We start from the raw sequence: 19,413 nt of genomic DNA on the forward strand, positions 1-19,413 counted from the left end.
AATATAAGCATATCCTCTGCATTTATTGGTTAAACATACGTTATATACAAAAACAATCTAATTGCATATTTATTGGATTGAATTGTGGTCGGATTTCAATCAAGTGATTTGAATATTTGATGGATCTGAACTTGGATTTTAATTCTGCTTAATTTAATAGGATTTGAATTAGACCAACATGAATATTAGATCCATTGACAACTCTATCACATCCATTTTACACAACATCATGGTGAATATTTATATAAATCTGAACCGATAACGTATGCTTGATCATTTAACCAATTTCTTCTATTGACCCACTGTAAAGTGGAATTTGATGGTACCATCTACCTTCATTTGGAGCACATAACATGGTCCTCTTTTCAACTATTTTGATTACCTTACACAAGGTTTATTCCTCTATTATATGGCTGGATGGTGATGCTTAACATGAGATGATCCTTCTGAGGTTGGTGTTTCTAAACATGAGTTTGTAAGTGGAAACTTGCTGTGGATTTATTACACTGTTTAGGTTGCAGACACATTTCATCTTCTCAAACTACTTCGCAACAGTCATCCGTTGTTTAAGACTCCTTATTTACATCATCAATTTAAAAATTTTGCATGATATCTATCCCATGAAATAAGTTTTATCCATCCCCGAGCAAAAGCTAACCTTCAAATAATAATTAGTGACCAACTATTTTACATGGGTGCATGTTCAAGTGTTGACACTCAAGAAAGACATGGGATGTCTGTTGGAACCCAAGAGACAACCCATAACACTTCAGCCCAGTCCCAGGCCCAGGCTCCAGTAGCTTGATCAGCAGATGATGTCAACCAAGGGAGAGTCATGCAAAGCACACCACCTCTCAAATTTGTTTACTCAAGAATGTCACCCCAATTAGAGTGTGTAGATGAGTTCCCTCGGTTGTAAAAGGCTATAAATAGCTAATTGAATTGAAGAATAAACCATATCTGAATTATTTTTTTTTCCTTCCAAATATCTCTCTCTCTCTCTCTCTCTTGTTCTCATCTTCCATTTTAGGATGCACATCTCCCTCAAAGCAGCTGAACTCAGAGCAAACATATCAACTGGTATCAGAGCTTCAATCCAGGATGACTCACACCAGATCCATGTCAGAGGAGAGAGTTGATCGGATCAAGGTGGATCTCCACAAGATGGCTGGAGATATGAAGGATATCAAAGAAACTCTCTTAGCAGTAGTCACTCAATCCGAGAGGATGACAACTTCAGCCAGTGGCCCAGTAAGGAGAGTGATACTGAAGGATCGAGTTGTGTAAGCGTTCAAAGAGGAGGAAATGTTGCTAGACAGATTGTCAAACTTGGTTTTCTAGTATATTCAGGTGAGGATCCAATTTCGTGGATATATCTTGCCAAATGATACTATGTATTTCATGAGACTCTAGCTTCACAGTGAGTCTTTATTGCCTTGACCCACTTGGATGGTGAGGCTATCATGTAGTACCAGTGGTACCACAGATCACATCCACCAAGGCCTTATGTGTTAGATTTGGCCCCTCAGGATTTGAGCACTTTGTTGAAATGTTGTCTAATCTTAAACAGACTAGATCTATTAAAGAATCAAATCGAATTTGACAGGTTGGCAACCAGGGTTCATGGTTGGCCAGAAAAATCTCTCGCAAGCTGTTTTGTCGGGGGGGATCAAGGGAGTACATTCGCTTAGAGGTGAAGGTCATGCAGCCAACCTCAGTGATGACTGTGGTTGGGCTTGCAAAACTACAATAGGCCATTAAGACTCCTCCCTTGAAGTCAGAACAGGGCATGGGAAGCCTGTTGGTTCCACTTATTTACCATTTAAGAAGCTCTCATGGACTGAAATGTATACCTGACCTGAGAAAGGCCTTTGCTATAACTATGATGAAATACTCATGCTGGGACACTGCTGTAGGGCCCAACATATTTATCTTTTACAAGTAGATGAGATGACTGAAGAATCAGATGGATGTGAAGTGGAGAATCACACTAGATCTGATAAAGATGGTATGGGAAGCGATACCGTGAGATCTCACTTCATTGGGCTAAGCTCCCCACAGACTATGAGAGTGTTGTACCTGATCTTGGGCTGCGAGGTATCAATTCTTTATTTTTTTGATCAATACGAGGTATCAATTCTCACTAGTGGGAGTTCCTTGAATTTTATCACCACTATACTTACTAAGCAGTTGGTTCTATCTGTAGAGCCCATTTCTCCCTTCTCAGTCCATGTCATTGATGGAAACTATATCTCGTATGATGGAATATGTAGGGTGGGCCTAAAGATTCAAAAGAATCAAGTTTCAGTGGACCTCCATCCCCTGGACTTCACTGGTGTAGATGTGGTTCTTGGAATTCATTGGCTCCGTCAGTTGGGCCTAGTGGTGTGTGATTGGGCCCAATCTAACTATGGACTTCAATTTAAAGGCCAGGAGATACATCCAACCAGTAATGGAAAGAGAAAAGCTCAACCCCACTTGAGGGAATGGCTTAGTTACTTAGATTGTGATACATGTTCAAAACCTTAATGGTGTCATAATGTTTTCATCGTCCAACCTCAGACCCCAAATGTACAACAGCCATAGTTGTCAAGGATGTCTAGGCGGGTGGTCTAGGCAACAAGGTTCCCATGGAGGGTCACCTTGCCCAAGTGCCTAGTTTCTAGTTGCTTTTGTACACTTTTGTACGGGAAAATCTATGATGCTGGAAAGAGATGGTACCGGAAGAGTTTTGACCAATAAAAAACCCACCTGTGAATTTTGATAAATTCCACTCGATTGGTTAGCACATTTATGATACTGGTTGATTGGTTACAAATTTTTTGGATATCATGTCTTTCTGGTATCATAGTCGAAGCTATATGTAGTGATATTATAATATTACAATATACATTATTACACTAAATTATTCATTTTTATAATTCATATACCAGTTTCTTTTTACTATTTTATTATTTAGAGTTAGATCAAGACACAAGAGCAACCAAAGTATGTTTCCTTCTTCCACCCCTTTCTTTTCTTCTTTTCCTGGTAAACAGGGTTTCCACCTCTCCTCCCTTTCTGTTTTCTTTTTTTAAGACATAAAAGGCTCAGCCCCTTTATTGTATGTTTTTTCTTTTTTCTTGTTTTTCTTCTTATGAACATGTTAATCTTCTATGTTTTCTATGGAGTTTATACTTATTTGGTCCTATTTGGTGAAGGTTATTGATGATTATCAGGCCCTGTTTGCTTGCAGTACAAATCTGAGCCAAACACAAAATTTGCACCCGGTTCAGTTTTATATCTGTTTGGATCAAAATTTGTACTTTTTGCTCAGTTTGGAAGGAGTGCAAATACAAATATGTACAGTGCAAATACTGGTTTAGAAATACAAAACACAAGGCTTTGTACTGTACATATTTGTATTTGCACTCATTGGCAATGCAAATTTTGCACCCCAAAAACTGATGCAAAATTTGCACCACCTTCCCCTTACCTCAATTTACTCTCATATAAAGTAGTGACCTATCATCTTGCTTCCTACCTCACTCCCAAACAAATAACCCTCCTACCTCCATTCTTTTTCCTATAAAATGGGGACTACTTCATTAGTTCATTTTACTTTGTACTTTATCTCTCACAAACAAATAAGACAGTTAAATCTGAGGCAATATACCTTACCTTTCTTAAAAAAAAAGAAGCATAAGTAAACCAGAATTTAATTTGTACAGCCTATTTTCAGTCCCATGCATTTACACCAGTGCAAATGAAATTCACACTGCAAACAAATTGAACCTTATTGAAAGATGATTTTCTATGAAACTTAGGGAATTACCCTAGGGTTTAGGTTTATTCTTTTAAAAAAATCCATCACCTAGGCACCTACGGTGACAAGGTGCTCCTTAGTTGCCTAGCTTCACATGGGAATCTTGATTCCATGCATCATAAGCATACCAATGCTTGGTGCAATGGTAATACCTCAGTATGACAAGTGTGAGAATTCAGGTTTGTGCTTGACATTCATGTAGATAGGACTTGCATTGGGTAATGACCTATCTGTTTTCAACAATTTTATATACATGTACATTTTTTTTACAAGGATACCGGCCATTTACATTTGATATGTCAGAAGAAATTTTTGTATCAGTATTTTATGCTAGGGAATCACATTATATAGAATAGAAACTCAAGAATGGCCTCTTTGTGCTAAAAATGCTGAACCTCAGTCTGTATCCAGTCCACCCCTCCCAAGACCTTGGGTTGTTAGGACAAGCATTAGGTAATGAACTTCTTTAGAAACCTAGGATGTCATTTGCTCAATCCTTGTCTGTTACTTGTTTTATGGATTACTTATCACTATTTTAGAATCATGTTTTTGGTTTGGTGGGAAACTGCATTGATTTCTGAAGAAAATTGAAGAGAGGAGAGCTTGAGAGTTCAGCAATGAGGGTTTGAGAATGAGAGTTTCGAACCTACTCTCTCTCAGCACCCTAACATTCTTTTATTAAGATATATTTGAATAATTACAAGGAGGCCCTTAGGTGGGCAAGAATTTACAAAGAACTTAATATAGACAGGATGGGCCCAGAATAAGGCCCATTACAGAAAAGAAACATAAATAACAAGAAAGAATAAACAACCTATGGGCCATTCGGCCCATCTTCTCTACACTCCCCCTCAAGCTGAGCATAGATGTCAATCATGCCAAGCTTGCTGGTATCATGCTGAAGTTTTACCTTGGGAATGCCTTTGGTGAGAAAATCTGCCAACTGTCCTTCAGATGTGATGAAAGGAAGACACACTTCACCCGAAGAGATCCTTTCCCTAATGAAGTGTCGATCAACTTCAATATGCATGGTTCTATCATGTTGCACTGGGTTGTGAGCAATGTTGATGGCAGCTTGATTATCACAGTACAACATCATTGGCTTGTCATATTCAACTCCAAGTTCTTCCATCAATGATTTTAGCCATAATAATTCAGAAACTCCATGTGCCATGGCCCTGTATTCTGCTTCAGCAGAGGACCGAGCAACAACCGATTGTTTCTTGCTTCTCCAAGAAACAACATTACCAGTCACCAAGCTGCAATACCTAGAAGTAGATCTTCTGTCATCAATGTTTCCGGCCCAGTCAGCATCGGTGTAGGCTTCAAGTTTCATATGACCATGCTTGGCAAACAGAATACCTTTTCCTGGGGAGCCCTTCAAATAACATAGGATTCTCTCTGCTGTTGCCAGATGAGTGTCTCGGGGAGCATGCATGAATTGGCTAATGCAACTGACTGCATATGCAATATCTGGCCGAGTCATGCATAGATACAAAAGTTTCCCAAGAAGTCTCTGAAAGATTCCTTTGTCTTCTAACAATGTCCCTTCTGAAGCTGAGAGTTTATGACTCATATCAATAGGAGTAGCAACTGGTCTAGCACCCATCTTTCCAGTCTCGGAGAGCAAGTCAAGAACATACTTCATTTGGGAGATAAGAATCTCATCCTTGGATCGAGCCACTTCTATACCAAGAAAGTATCTCAAATCCCCCAAATCTTTAATCTCAAACTCTGTATGGAGAAATTTTTTAGATCATGAATTCTTGAAACATCATTACCAGTCACTACAATATCATCTACATACACAATGAGGTATACTGCCAGAGGTCCACTCCTCTTCACAAAAAGAGTATGATCGGACTGTGTCTGCACATAACCAAAGTTAACAAGTGCTGTTCTAAATCTCTCAAACCATGCTCTAGGGGACTGTTTTAGTCCATAAAGAGATTTCTTCAGCCTGCATACCTTCCCTTTCATATCAGTTCCATACATCCCTGGAGGAAGAGACATATAAACCTCCTCATGTAATTCACCATTCAGAAATGCATTCTTCACATCCAATTGATAAATGGGCCAGTCAAAGTGAGCAGCTAAAGATAGAAGAACCCTCACAGATGTCATCTTGGCAACAGGTGCAAAGGTCTCTAAATAATCAATCCCATATGTCTGTGTATAGCTTTTTGCAACCAGCCTGGCCTTGTACCTTTCAATAGTGCCATCAGCTTGGTATTTGATAGTAAAGACCCACTTGCAACCGACTGGATCCTTCCCTTCAGGCAAATCCACCACTTCTCATGTGTCATTCTTGTAGGGCATCGATTTCAGATCTCATAGCATCCCTCCACTCTGGAATCTTAAGAGCTTCTGACACAGACCTGGGAATAGGATGAGAAGCAACAGAAGAGAGATAGGCAAAGTATGGAGGTGAAAGCAAATTGTAAGAAAGGTGCTTGGAAATGCAGTGTGCAGTGCACTTCCGTTTTCCTTTCCTAACAGCATTGGGAATATCAAGGTCAGGGAAGGATGAATCCAAAGATGCTGAAACAGTACCTGTTGTCTCTTCTGTGACTAGAAGTGTATGAGGCCCATGTGTTGTAGGAGAAACAACCTGCACATTTCTGGATCTTTGCCTTTGATACACCTTGGGATTGAGGATAGGACGAGGAGGTAGAGTACTGGGACAAGGGGAAAGGAACGACTGATCCACCCTTGATGCATTTGAAGGAGAAGCAGACACATCAAGAGACTCAACAGGGACAGGAAGAGGAAGAGCAAACACCTGTGACAAATCCTCCCCCTGTGGACAATGTCCTTCTGGAGAGGAACCATAAAAGGGGGAAAGCTCATCAAAGGTGACATCCATTGAGACATACTGATTGCCAGACTTTGGATCAAAACAACAATAACCCTTATGTGTGGGGGAATAACCAAGGAAGATACACTTTTGAGCTTTGGGTTCAAATTTATGCCTTTGGACACTTGGAACATGTACATGACAGGTGCAACCAAAGACACGAATAGGAACAGGAAAAAGGTCATTGTCTGGATGAAGAAGATTGAAGGGAGACTTAAACCCCAAAACCCTGGATGGCATACGGTTTATAAGATAGGTGGCAGTAAGAACAACATCACCCCAAAACCTGGTTGGAACATGTGAGGCAAATAAGATACTTCTTGCAACTTCAACAATATGCCTATTTTTCCTCTCAGCAACTCCATTCTGTTCTGGGGTCCTAGCACATGAGCTTTGATGAATAACCCCCATGTCAGAGAGATAGCAGGATAGTTTTTTCTCAAAGTATTCCTTTGCATTGTCAGATCTGAAGATTTTAATCCTGGTATCAAATTGGGTTAAAACAAATTCATGGAATTGTCTTACAAGTCTTGGAACTTCATCACGAATATCCAAGTGAACCGAGAAAAATCATCAATAAATAAAATAAAATATTTATAGCCACCCATGGAAGGTAAGTGGTAAGGCCCTCACACATCAGAGTGCACAATATTAAAAGGAAAAGAAGATCTTTTATTACTCAAAGGATAATTGTTTCTACAATGCTTTGATAATTCACAAGACTCACAATGAAGACTAGACAAACTAATTCCCTTAAACAGTTCAGGGAAAAGATGACTCAAGGCAGAAAAAGACAGATGACCAAAACGACGATGACACAACATAATCCGACTAACAGACTCTGAAGAAACAGATCCAAGAGCAGCATTCCCAAGATGATCAGTGCATTGTTCCGGGGTATCAAGCAGGTATATTCCGTTCGCCTCATGGCCACTCCCAATCACCTTCTGAGACTCCAGATTTTGAAAAACACAGTAGGAAGGAAAGAATGTTACACAACAGTTTAGTGACTTGGTTAAACTGCTTACAGACAACAAATTTGTATTTAGTTTAGGTACATGAAGGGCAGAAGGTAGGAACAAGGAATCCGTAGCCTTGATGGTTCCCTTACCAGAGATGGGGGCAAGTGAACCATCAGCTAAAATGATTTTATCACGTCTAGGGAGCAAGTCATATGAAACAAATAGGGTAGAAAGATTGGTCATATGGTCAGAAGCACCTGAGTCAATAATCCAAGGGATCTTGAGATTACCTGAAGTGGTAGCATGATTGGCAGAAGCCCTTATACCTGAATGAGCAAATGCTGAAGCAGCAGAAGAATTGCTTGAAGGGTTGGAAGAAGAGGTCACATCACTCAGCTGACTGATCATCTTCCCAAACTTTTCATATTCTGCTCTCATGGCTGCCAACTGTGCAGAAGCAGACATTTCTTCACTATCTGGCCCGGCAGCTACATTTGCACTTCCTGATCTTTTACTATCATACTTTTTCTGAAACCGACTGGGAACAAGATTAGGATGTAATTTCCAGCACTTATCTTTGGTGTGCTTTGACTTCTTGCAGTACTCACATATAACTTCTTTCTTTCCTATGCCACCAGAAGTTCCAGCATTCCCTTTGGGTTTAATCCCCATATTGGCAAAGTGATCATTCATATCAACCCCTTGAACCTGAACAGCCCTTCTGCTCTCTTCACTACTCACCAATGCATAAACTCCTTGGAAAGAATATTCTGTTTTGTGATATCATATTCTGGGTTTAGTCCAGTTAAGAACTCAAATACCTTGTTCCTTTCAACCAATTTTCTATAGGTCTCTGCATCATTGGTGGTGTCCCAAGGTACAGCTTCTATTAGGTCAATCTCTTGCCATAAGGACTTCAGGGTTGAGAAGTATATAGCAAGAGGTTTCTCCCCTTGTCTTAAATTCTTTACATCACTTCTCAATTTATATGCCCGGGCCACACTGAGTTTTTGTGAATAGGTTTCCGCAACACTGTCTCAAATTTCTTTTGCTGAATTCATCCATAGGTAGTGTTGGCTGATTTGCGGCTGCATTGAGTTCACAAGCCACCCAATGACAGTGTAATTTTCTAGCATCCACTTCTCGTAGGATGGATCATCTTCTGGGGGAGCCTTCTTACTCCCGGAAATGAATCCCCATTTCCTCTACTACAAACATGAATTTTTATTGATTGTGACCATGCCAAATAATTAGTTCCATCTAGTTTAACTGTGGTCACAGTCAATAAGGAATCATTTGGAGTTCCCTGAACCAGTCCATATTCGGCACCACTTTTGTTTTCAAACTCTGAGGAGTACATCATGTAAACACTCTAAACAGAGTTCAGCCGACCACAAGAAGACAATATACTGAGTTCAGCCTTCAAGAAGTAATCAGAAACTCCTAGGCACTGTGCAATCAGCCGAAGTACCTTTTCAAAGTTGTGCACTCAGCCAAGAAGAGTAAATACCAATCGGTATTGCTGAACAGGCCTTTTCACAAACATAGTGTGGGCAATAGAGACAGCTCCACTGTCAAGGAAGAGAAAAGACCCCAAAAAACAGTTCGTACAACCCCTTAAAATAGCCAAAATATGAGTAACAATACACAGCCTTGTTATAAGGATGTTTCGGCAGGTTTTAACAGTCCAAGAAGAAGAGAAAGACAGCCCAGAAATTTCTGGGTTAAACCAGATTTAATGTAGTCGAAGGTAGTACAGAACAGCTAGGGTTTTCGGACACTTCAACAGTCCAAACACAGTCAAAGATAATACAGAACAACCAGAAACCGAGCACAACTTACAGTTCGAGTTTCAACAGTCCAAACACAATCGAGCTTCAAAAACAGAACAACCAGTCCAAACACAGTCGAGCTTCAATAGTCCAAACACAGTCGAACTTCAGAGCAGAAAACTGAGCACAACTTACAGTTCGAGCTTCAACAGTCCAAACACAGTCGAGCTTCAAAAACAGAACCGAGCTGTTCCCCTTCTCCTTCCCCCTTTTTTTTTTCTCTGATTCTTCTTGGCCACTGAACCCCTTCCCCAAGATTTTCTAGTCTTGGGCTTGTCCACTGACCTCCAAGAATCAGGCAGTATGTGACTAAGCTTCCAGCCCTATGATATTCAGGTTCATATATGCTCTGATACCATGAAGAAAACTAAAGAGAGGAGAGCTTGAGAGTTCAGCAATGAGGGTCTGAGAATGAGAGTTTCGAACCTACTCTCTCTCAGCACCCTAACATTCTTTTATTAAGATATATTTGAATAATTACAAGGAGGCCCTTAGGTGGGCAAGAATTTACAAAGAACTTAATATAGACAGGATGGGCCCAGAATAAGGCCCATTACAGAAAAGAAACATAAATAACAAGAAAGAATAAACAACCTATAGGCCATTCGGCCCATCTTCTCTACAATTTCAATGCATGCATTTCCACTTTTTTATATACCAAAAAGAGCAATATGTGGGAAATAGAAACTTGGGATGTCTTTATCTCAATCATTGCCTACATCACATGTTCTATAGATCATCATCTATCATTACATTAAAGGCATGCAAGAGGGTGCAACAATCAATGTTAGAACATGGGAGAGACATCAGAATTTATAGTCATGATGGGACTTCACCAAGGCTTAGCACTTAGTGCTTATTTATTTGCACTAGTTATAGATGAATTGACTAAACATATTCAGGAGGATGTCCCATTGGTGATGGTTGTATCCTGATGACATTATTAATTGATGAAATCAATGAGGAAGGTTTAAATGTAAGACTACATTTATAGTCAAATACTTTGGAAACAAGAGGTTTCGAAATAAATAGGAATAAAACAGAATATATGCAATGTAAATTTAATATTTAATAGGAGAGCAAATCAGGGTACACTAAGGAGAGGTTGAGGAGGATTTCTCCCATAGAATTGGAGCAGGATAAGCAAAATGGAGGGGTGAATCCAGAGATTTATATAATAAGCAAATACCAATTAGGGTAAAGGGAAAGTTTTATAATGGTTGCAAGTTATAAAATTTTATAAAATGTTGTTTGGAGCAGAGCATTCGATAGTTAGGAAACCAAATCTCCAAAGATGAGTGTGGCAAAATTACGGATGTTGAAATGGATGAGTGGGAAAACTAGAAAAGGTAGGGTCAGAAATGAACTTGTCTAAAGGAGCAACATAGAAATGATTTCATTAATAAAAAGAAAGCATGGTTACAACAAAAGGTTGTGAAAAAAAGAAAAAGCACAGCTTTAGAAAAGCTGACCCAACCCAAGAATTACAATTGAGCCCAATACAGATGAGTTCTTTGTACCCCTTGCTTAGCTAGACCATATGCCAATCTGTTGGTTGTTCTCCTCACCCATTTAACTCGGATTTTCATGTCCTTTGAGAACCATTTAAATTGCCTGAATTCATTCCTTAGATGCCATGTCACCCCTCTCCCTTTTTTTGATGAATAAACCCCTCTCCCTTTTTCAACCAGTTCACAACAATTCTTGAGTCACCCTCGATGATCAGTCTATCAATACCCAACTCTTTAGCCTTCTCAACCCCATATACTGCAACCAATAGTTCTGAACTTCTGATCTTGCCACATCACCTTGTTCAACAGGTCCTAAGTATAAATCTATGATATTTCCTTCCTCATCCCTAATGACCCCCATGCTTGAGGACCCGGATTACCCACACAACTCCCATCAAAATTCAATTTCTTCCAGCCACATATTGAGGATGACCACTTCACAACAGATTTCTATCTTCTAGATGATAAGGAAGCAATAACACCCCATGCCCTAAAAAAATCTTCAACCTTAAAATCTGAAAAAAGTTTCAGACTTTTTTCCTTGTGTTCCACTCTTAGAGTTATGATTTCTACCAAGGCTTCCTCGCTTCTTTCTCTTTCTTCAAATATTCTTGAGTTTCTTTCCCCCCAAATTGTCCAAAGCGTTGTTGCATTAGTACATCTCCCCAAGACCTTGCTCCTCCTTTTAGTACAACTAAAAACAGTAGGACTAAACAACCCTTCCAACCTGTTAGGAGAATACCATCTGCATCCAAAGAGGGAAGAAAACCAATTCCAAATAAAGCTAACAAAAGGACAAGAGATTAGGAGATGAAAGACAGTCTTACCATTTAACTTGCACAGGACGCACCAGCTAGGGGACAAACACCAAGCTGGTCTTTTTCTTTGAAGCAAGTCAAAGGTATTAATACAACCATGAAAAACTTCCTAATAGAAAGCACTGATTTTTTTGGGGATGGGAAAGCACCAAGCTTCCTTGACTGGGAAAGAAGGAGAAGGGGAGGTGGCTACCAAGGAATTAAAGAAAGATTTTACAAGAAAAACAAGCCATTAGGATTTAGGCCCCAAACCCTAGAATCCAAACCACCTTCTCCCAGAAACACTGAATTCAACAAGTTTAACAACTTAGACACACTAAGAATTTTAGATTCAATGAAGTTTTTGTTAAAGCCAAGGTTTTAGTTCAGCCCTGAAGGATGAGGGTGCTGGCCTAAGAAGTCAGAAATAGGTCTACCCTTAAACTGGAAAGAGTAGAAAGAGAAGGAAACCTCTCACCCAGAGGGATATCCCCAATCCAAACATCCTCCCAAAACCTAATTTTCTGACTCAAAGCCAAATAATACCTAACATGATTTAGAAAAGTAGGAAGAATCTCATGGATGGCCTTCCAAGGAGCTGTGATAGTAGCTCTACGGAGACAAGCAACATCCCATCCATTGCTTGGAATGCCATGAATACTTGCAACAACTTTGTGCCATAATTTCTCATTCAAATTAGGGAACCTCCACATCCATTTGCTAAGGAAAGTTAGATTCTTCAACTTGACATTACCAATTCCCTATCCCCCTTTTGTCTTTAATTTCACCACCTTCTCCCATCTAATCAGATGATCGTTCTTTTCTCCCCCAACTGCTTCCAAATAAAATACCTTGTGTCTTTTTCAATTTTCCTCACTGGAAGGTTTGCAAGGGTGGACTTATTAAGAGTTAATCCCCCCCCCATCGAAATATAGTTCCTTTTCCACCCAACTAAGAGCTTCTCAACCCTCTCCACCATTGGGATCCAAAAGCTAGTGGATCTAGGGTTGTCACCCAAGGGTAACCCCAAGTATCTTGTAGGCTATTCTCCCCTCTCACATTGTAGAGAACTTTCTATTGCCCTCAAATCATCTTCTTCTATGTTGATTCCAACAATTAAGCTCTTCAACCAGTAATCCTCAAGTTGGACAACCTCTCAAAGAGTTTCATCACTAATTTCAAAATTTCCACCTCATCACAGAAAATTAGGATATCATCTGCAAACTGCAAGTGAGCAATCAAAATACTATCTCTCCCAACAATCAAAAGCCCTAGGACCACATGGTTTTTCAATGGCTTTGTACCAGAAATGTTGGGATTTTTTGAAAACAGACCTCTTGGAAGTCTTTAATAATTTTTTTTCACAAAGGGGAGATCTCCCTGGGTAAATTCCGCTTTTATTGCCTTGATCCCAAAAAAGAATGGGGCAAAAACCCCAAAAGACTATAGACCAATAAACCTAATCGGGAATCTTTATAAAATCATCTCAAAGGTCTTGTTTGAGAGGTTGAAGATGGTCCTTCCCTTGGTGATCTCTCCTTTTCAAGGGGCTTTTGTGGAAGGAAGACAGATTGTGGATCAAATTCTGGTGGCTAATGCATGCATGGTAGAAAAGAGGAAAAGTAGAGTGAAAAGTCTAGTTTGCAAGGTGGACTTAGAGAAAGCCTATGACCTAGTAGTTTGGCAAGTGTTGTTGGAAGCCCTACATAAATTCAGGTTTGGGCCAAAGTGGAGGAAGTGGATCAAGGGGTGTGTTAGGTCAGTTCATTATTCAATTCTTATTAATGGAGTGGCAAAAGATTTCTTCCCAGCCAAACGTGGTTTAAGACAAGGAGATCCACTGTCTCATTTTCTTTTCACTATACTGGCAGAGGCTCTAAGTCAGTTGGTGATAAAGTAGATCTACAGGGTTTGATTAGGGGTGGAGAATTGGAAGAAATCAAGTGGTAGTCTCCCACCTCCAATTTATTGACGATACAATTTTGTTCTATGAGGGTGCAGATTTGGAAACAGTGAGAAATCTGAAGCTGTTGATTGATGAATTTGTGGGACTGACAGGCTTGAAATCAACTGAGGCAAAAGTGGGATTTCAGGAATCAACATGGACGATAGGGAAGTGCAGATTTTTGTTGAGGTTCTAGGTTGCGAGATTAGAGATTGGCCAATAGTTTACTTGGGTTTGCTGTTGGGAGGAAATCCTACAAGTAACGAGTTTTGGAAACCAGTGGTGGAAAGTTTTGCTAGGAAATTAGCCTTGTGGAAGAGGAATTACATATTTTTGAAGATAAATAAAGAAAAAATTTTATTACTAAAAAGAAAAAAAAGTACAATATAACTAGGTGACAAGATGTCACCCCCACCAGAATACAAGTGAGACAATACAAAAACCCAAAAAAAAACAAAACTTTCAGTATCAAAACAAACATCCACAATCCTTTTATGAATTCAGAGAAGTTCAGAAATTAACACCAAAGTCTTCTTTCTTCAGCCCTTGAAACTCTGGAAGCAGCAGCACCCAACCAATAACTGTCGAACTGATGACAGCCACCACCTCTTCCATTCTTTTCTTTGTCTCCTAAAAGATTCTTCTGTTTCTTTCCTTCCAGATTTCCCAGCAAACAACAAAGGGAATGCAGGTCCATAAAATCTTAGTTTTAACACCACCTTGGGTTCTTGGCCAACAACTAAAGATTTCATCTGGATCTGACATAGAGCATCTGTCCACCTTGAACAGCTTGAAAAAATAGGACCAAACTGGAGTTGTAAAGCAGCATTGAAGCATTAGGTGAAGAACATCTTCCTTTTTTTTTTTTTTTTGAGCAAAGGTGAAGTATAATTGTATTGATGTAAAAGACCCTTTGTACAAAGAGAAGCTGTACACACCAAATCAGAAGGACCTCAGAAAAAGGTCATCCTCAAAAAATTACAATCAGAAGTAACCTCTTTAAAGTCAGTAAGTATAGACAACCAACTTCTCACACAACCTAAAGCCGTACACCTACTTGGGAACTGAAAACCTCTGAATTTTAGTTTCTCATGAGTTAATATGCAACCTCTAGCAATCAACTAAGCAAGGGCTTCAGCCCTTGGTGGCACTGATGGCCCCCAAACACCCCTAACTGGAACAGCCTCCACCTGATTTCTGATTAGAGCCGTATGCATGACTTGACTGTGAACTTCACTTCCTTACACTCTTTCTATAATTTGAACTGTCAACAGCTCCAAACACTCCACCTCCCAATCGAGAAGAGGTCTTCTGAAATTTGGATTCCAAACCACAGCACCATTAATTACTTCATAGCATTCTGAAATAGGCACTTCCTTCTTGCCTAGATTGTGTAACCTTGGGCAGATTTCACAGAATTCCCCAACCCCCGACCAATCATCTTCCCAAAACCTTGTACTCGAACCACTCCCCACTTTCCATGTATAAAAAGGAATCATCAAAGAGTTAAATCTCATGATCCCTTTCCATACACTAATTCCATAGAAGTTCACTTCCTTTGAATCCCACCAAAAGTTCACCACCCTATTCTTGCAAGCCACCACTCTCCTCCAAAGGGCCTCCCTTTCTCCCCAAACCAATAAAGCTCTATTGAAGATTCCAATCCTTCTCACCCTTAACCCCCATCTTTTTTAGATCTGTACACCACCTCCCATTTAACCAAGTCAAACTTCTTTCTCTCAGCCCTTACATTCCACAAAAGTTCTCTCTGAATTCTCTCAATCTCTCCCACCATAGCAGCTGGAGCCTTTGGTAAAGATAGATGGTAAACCGACAGATTTGAAAGAACACTTTTTGTCAAGGTTATTTTCCCCGTGAAGGATAGGAATTTCCCCTTCCAGCCCGCCTGCCTTTGATCAATTTTGTCTAAAACAGGTTGCCAAGTAGATGCAGAAGCAGCTCTAGCCCCAATTGGAAGTTCAAGATAAGAAAAAGGAAATTCCCCAATCAAGACACCCCATGGCCATAGCACAATCTTCAGGCACTGACTGCTGGATATCTTCCACCCCTATCATTATTCTCTTACTTAGATTAATCTTAAGACCTGACAACAATTGGAAGCACTTGAGGGTACTTTTTAGAGAATAGGCATGCTCAACTGATGCACCAATGAAAATTACAAATGAGATTTCCTACTCACTTTTCCTACCCACTCTCTACCCGCCGTGAATTGCAGCCACACATCTCTATTATGAATTGAGAGATGTGTGGTTGCAATTCACGGCAGGTAGAGAGTGAGTAGGAAATCTGGGTTCTTAAAATTAAGGTGTCATCAGCATTTTGCAAGTGAGAGATGATTAAATCTTCAATTCCAACCCTGAACCCTGGTGTCATTAGCATATGGTATAAAGTGGACCATGTAGGCCCTCCATAGTGCAGCCGGTGTTAATAAGTCAGTTTTGGAACCGATTAAAGAAGTCGGTGATGACTTCTATCATCCATTTCCTAAAATCATGGGCATGGATACATGTATGGGTCTCCCATTTAATATGCTTGTATCCTGCATTTGTATCTATTTAGTATTTGAAGCTAAATTTCATTTCTCAAGACTCGTGTCTTGCCAAATTTAATGGAATTTCTAGCATGTGAAGATTTTATGTTGGTCCCGAAAACAATACCCTATTTCTAGTAGTTGACTACTTCATGAAGAGATTTTGTAGTAGTCAACTACCATTAGTATCTTGTTCCTAGTAGTTGACTTCTACACAGAGATTTCCTAGTAGTCAACTACTACCTTAACAAAACTCGAAGTAGTAGCAAGAATAAGTTAGAAATAATAGAAAATATCAAGGCAACCAAGCAAAGGCAAATAAAACAAGCACCACCAAGAATACAAAGGATTTATGTGGTTTGGCCTTACCACCTATGTCCACAAGAAAGACGAAAGCTGTCCTTCACTATGAAAGAAATGAAAAACAATACAGGTACCTTGTGGCTTGCAACCCAAACCAACCCTTAACCCTTGTACACCCATTCTCCTTTTCCTCTCTCAACCCAAAAAACAAAAACAAAAGAAAAACTCCACTCTTACACCAAGAGTACCCTTTCTCTCTCAACCCTACACACAAAAGAAACCTTTTATATGTACAGCCCTCTTTAACCCAAGGAGGGACCACACCAACCATTAGATTGAAAATAATCCAATGGTTGAAAAATAAGACACAGCCCCAACATTTTCTTTATGGTATAATTTGTGAAAACATACCATTTTACATATTCTATAATCATTTATGGTATATAGAGTACATCTAGAAGATAGTATCATATCCAACAATATTTGACACTAGTATACTAGCCATGCTGGGTGTCATAGGAAACCATCTATGGCTGCAATCGAGTCGAGCTGAGCCGAACTTTGGCATGTCTTAGCTTGGCTCGCTAAGATACTACTAGGTTCGAGTTTGAGCTCGAGTTCGACTCAAATTATATTTTCTGGTTCAAGCTCAATTCGATTAAATATTCCATGAACTCAAGTTTGGCTCGAGAGCTCAAAAATAAATATATTTGTATATTATATATATAGGATATTTGTTTATAATATATAGTATATTCTTCTATTATATAGAATATAAAAAAATATTCTTATATATAGAATATAAAACATATTTTATAATATTCTTTATAATATAATTGTAGAGAAGATGGGCTGAATGGCCCATAGGCTGTTTGTCTTATTTTATCTTTTTAAGTTCTTTGCTGTAATGGGCCTCAATTTGGACCTTATTTCTCTTATATTATGTTTTTAATTATCTGCCCAACCAAGGGCCTCTCTGTAAATTACTAAAGTTTAAGTTAATGAAATAGGATTCGGGGTGTAAGAGGAGATTATGTTCAAAATCTCTCTCTGAACCCTTATTGCTGCCACCTTCTTCTTGAAACCTGATTTCTGCTACTCTAAATCGATTCTCTGCAATATTTTGAACAATCCTTTCATTTCAAAACGCCGTTTTTCTTCTTGGTATCAGAGCGGGCTCTTCTCTTTTTCACCTCTTTTTTCCCATACACAGTGTGTATGGAGAATTGAATCGGATGAATAGTTAAAGAAACCTATTTCAGCCCAGTTGTTAGTGGTTTCTAGAGAGGAGACTGTTTTTGTTGTCCTCCTGAAAGCTTCAAGCGTGTTGCTCGAAACCCTAATTTTCTAGAGAAATTTGATTGCGGACCCCCACAAGGAGTTTGACCTGGGCGCTCAGTGACTGAAAGACTTCTTATTCTTCATCTTGAATATCAATTCAAGTTGCTTGGTGTTCTATGAAGTCTACAAGGTGTGGCTGAGTTTTCTCTGTTTCTCCCGACTTCTGGGTTTGACGCAGTTAGCAGGTGTGGCTGCATAGAGGTTGATTCACAACCCAGTTTTTCTTCTATCTTCATTGATTGTTATTCAAAGTCATTAGAAGTTACTTTTGAAGTATTCTAAGAAGATGGACCCTTCAGAAGTTGAAAACAAACGTGTTGCTAAATCCAGACAGGTTTCGGGAGCCTTTGTTGACTCTTTACTGGCTGCAACCACAGTCAAGCTAGCTGGAACTAATTATCTGGCTTGGTTACAATTAGTAAAAATTCATATCTGTAGTAGAGGCAAATGGTGTTATATCTCCGGGAGCAAAAAGGCTCCCCCGGAAGATGATCCATCTTATGAAAAATGGATGCAAGAAAATTATACTGTAATTGGATGACTTATGAACTCAATGCAACCTCAGATTAGTCAACACTATTTGTGGATGAATTCAGCAAAGGAAATATGGGATAGTGTTGTTGAAACCTATTCCCAAAAATTAAATGTAGCTAGAGCATACAAGTTGAGAAGTGATGTGAAGAATTTGAGACAGGGGGAGAAACCTTTAGTTGTTTATTTCTCAATACTGAAATCTCTATGGCAAGAAATTGATTTGATGGAAACTATAGCCTGGGAAAGCACTAATGATGCTGAGACCTATAGGAAACTTTTTGAGAGAAATAGGGTGTTTGAGTTTTTGGTAGGGCTGAATCCAGTATATGATATCACAAAGCAGAATATCTTATCCAAGGATAGTGTTTCACCGTCTCAAGCCTATGCATTGGTAAGTAGTGAAGAAAGCAGGAGACTAGTCCAGGTTCAAGGGGCTGGTCTAAATGATCACTTTGCTAATATGGGAGTGAAACCTAAGGGAGTTACAGGAAATCTAGTTGGCTCAAGGAATAAAGAAATTATTTGTGAGTACTATAAGAAACCAAAACACACAAAAGACAAGTGTTGGAAATTGCATCCGGAGCTTTTTCCCCTTCGTTTTCAAAAGAAGTCTGATAATATGAAGGCAGGGAGTGCCAATATTGTTGCTGGTCCAGATAGTGACAGATGTCTAACTGAAGAGAAGATTGCTAGTGAGCAGTTAGCAGCTATGAAGGCAGAGTATGAGAAGTTTGGAAGAATGATCAGTCACCTAGAGGGTGTGGCCTCTACTTCCAACCCTCCAGGAAATTCAACCTCTTCTTCATTTGCTCATTCAGGTATACAGGCTTCTGCCAATCATGCAACTATCTCAGGTAATCGTAGGATCCTTTGGATTATTGATTCTGGTGCTTCTGATCATATGACCAGCCTTTCCCACTTTGTTTGTTTCTTATGATTTACTCCTTGGCTATGACAAAATCACCCTAGCCGATG

The 19,413-nt window shown here is 39.4% G+C and overlaps 1 protein-coding gene across 9 annotated transcripts in view; it reads left to right on the forward strand.

Annotated features, from left to right (window-relative positions):
* AAH (allantoate amidohydrolase) overlaps positions 1-19,413 on the forward strand; it is a 35,697-nt gene that overhangs the window by 8,471 nt on the left and 7,813 nt on the right. For 4 of the 9 annotated variants that reach the window (XR_016078579.1, XR_016078582.1, XR_016078583.1 and 1 more), the window contains 2 exons: positions 1,031-1,350; positions 1,607-2,097. The exons of 3 other annotated variants lie outside the window; for them this stretch is intronic. The gene's annotated coding sequence lies outside the window, so the exon portion shown is untranslated. The remainder of the gene's footprint in view (positions 1-1,030; positions 1,351-1,606; positions 2,098-19,413) is intronic. 2 more of the 9 variants (XR_016078581.1, XR_016078580.1) reach the window with 2 other exon arrangements.

This window comes from Nelumbo nucifera, chromosome 7, assembly GCF_055504915.1.
Source record: "Nelumbo nucifera cultivar China Antique chromosome 7, China Antique-T2T, whole genome shotgun sequence".
Lineage (NCBI taxonomy): Eukaryota > Viridiplantae > Streptophyta > Magnoliopsida > Proteales > Nelumbonaceae > Nelumbo > Nelumbo nucifera.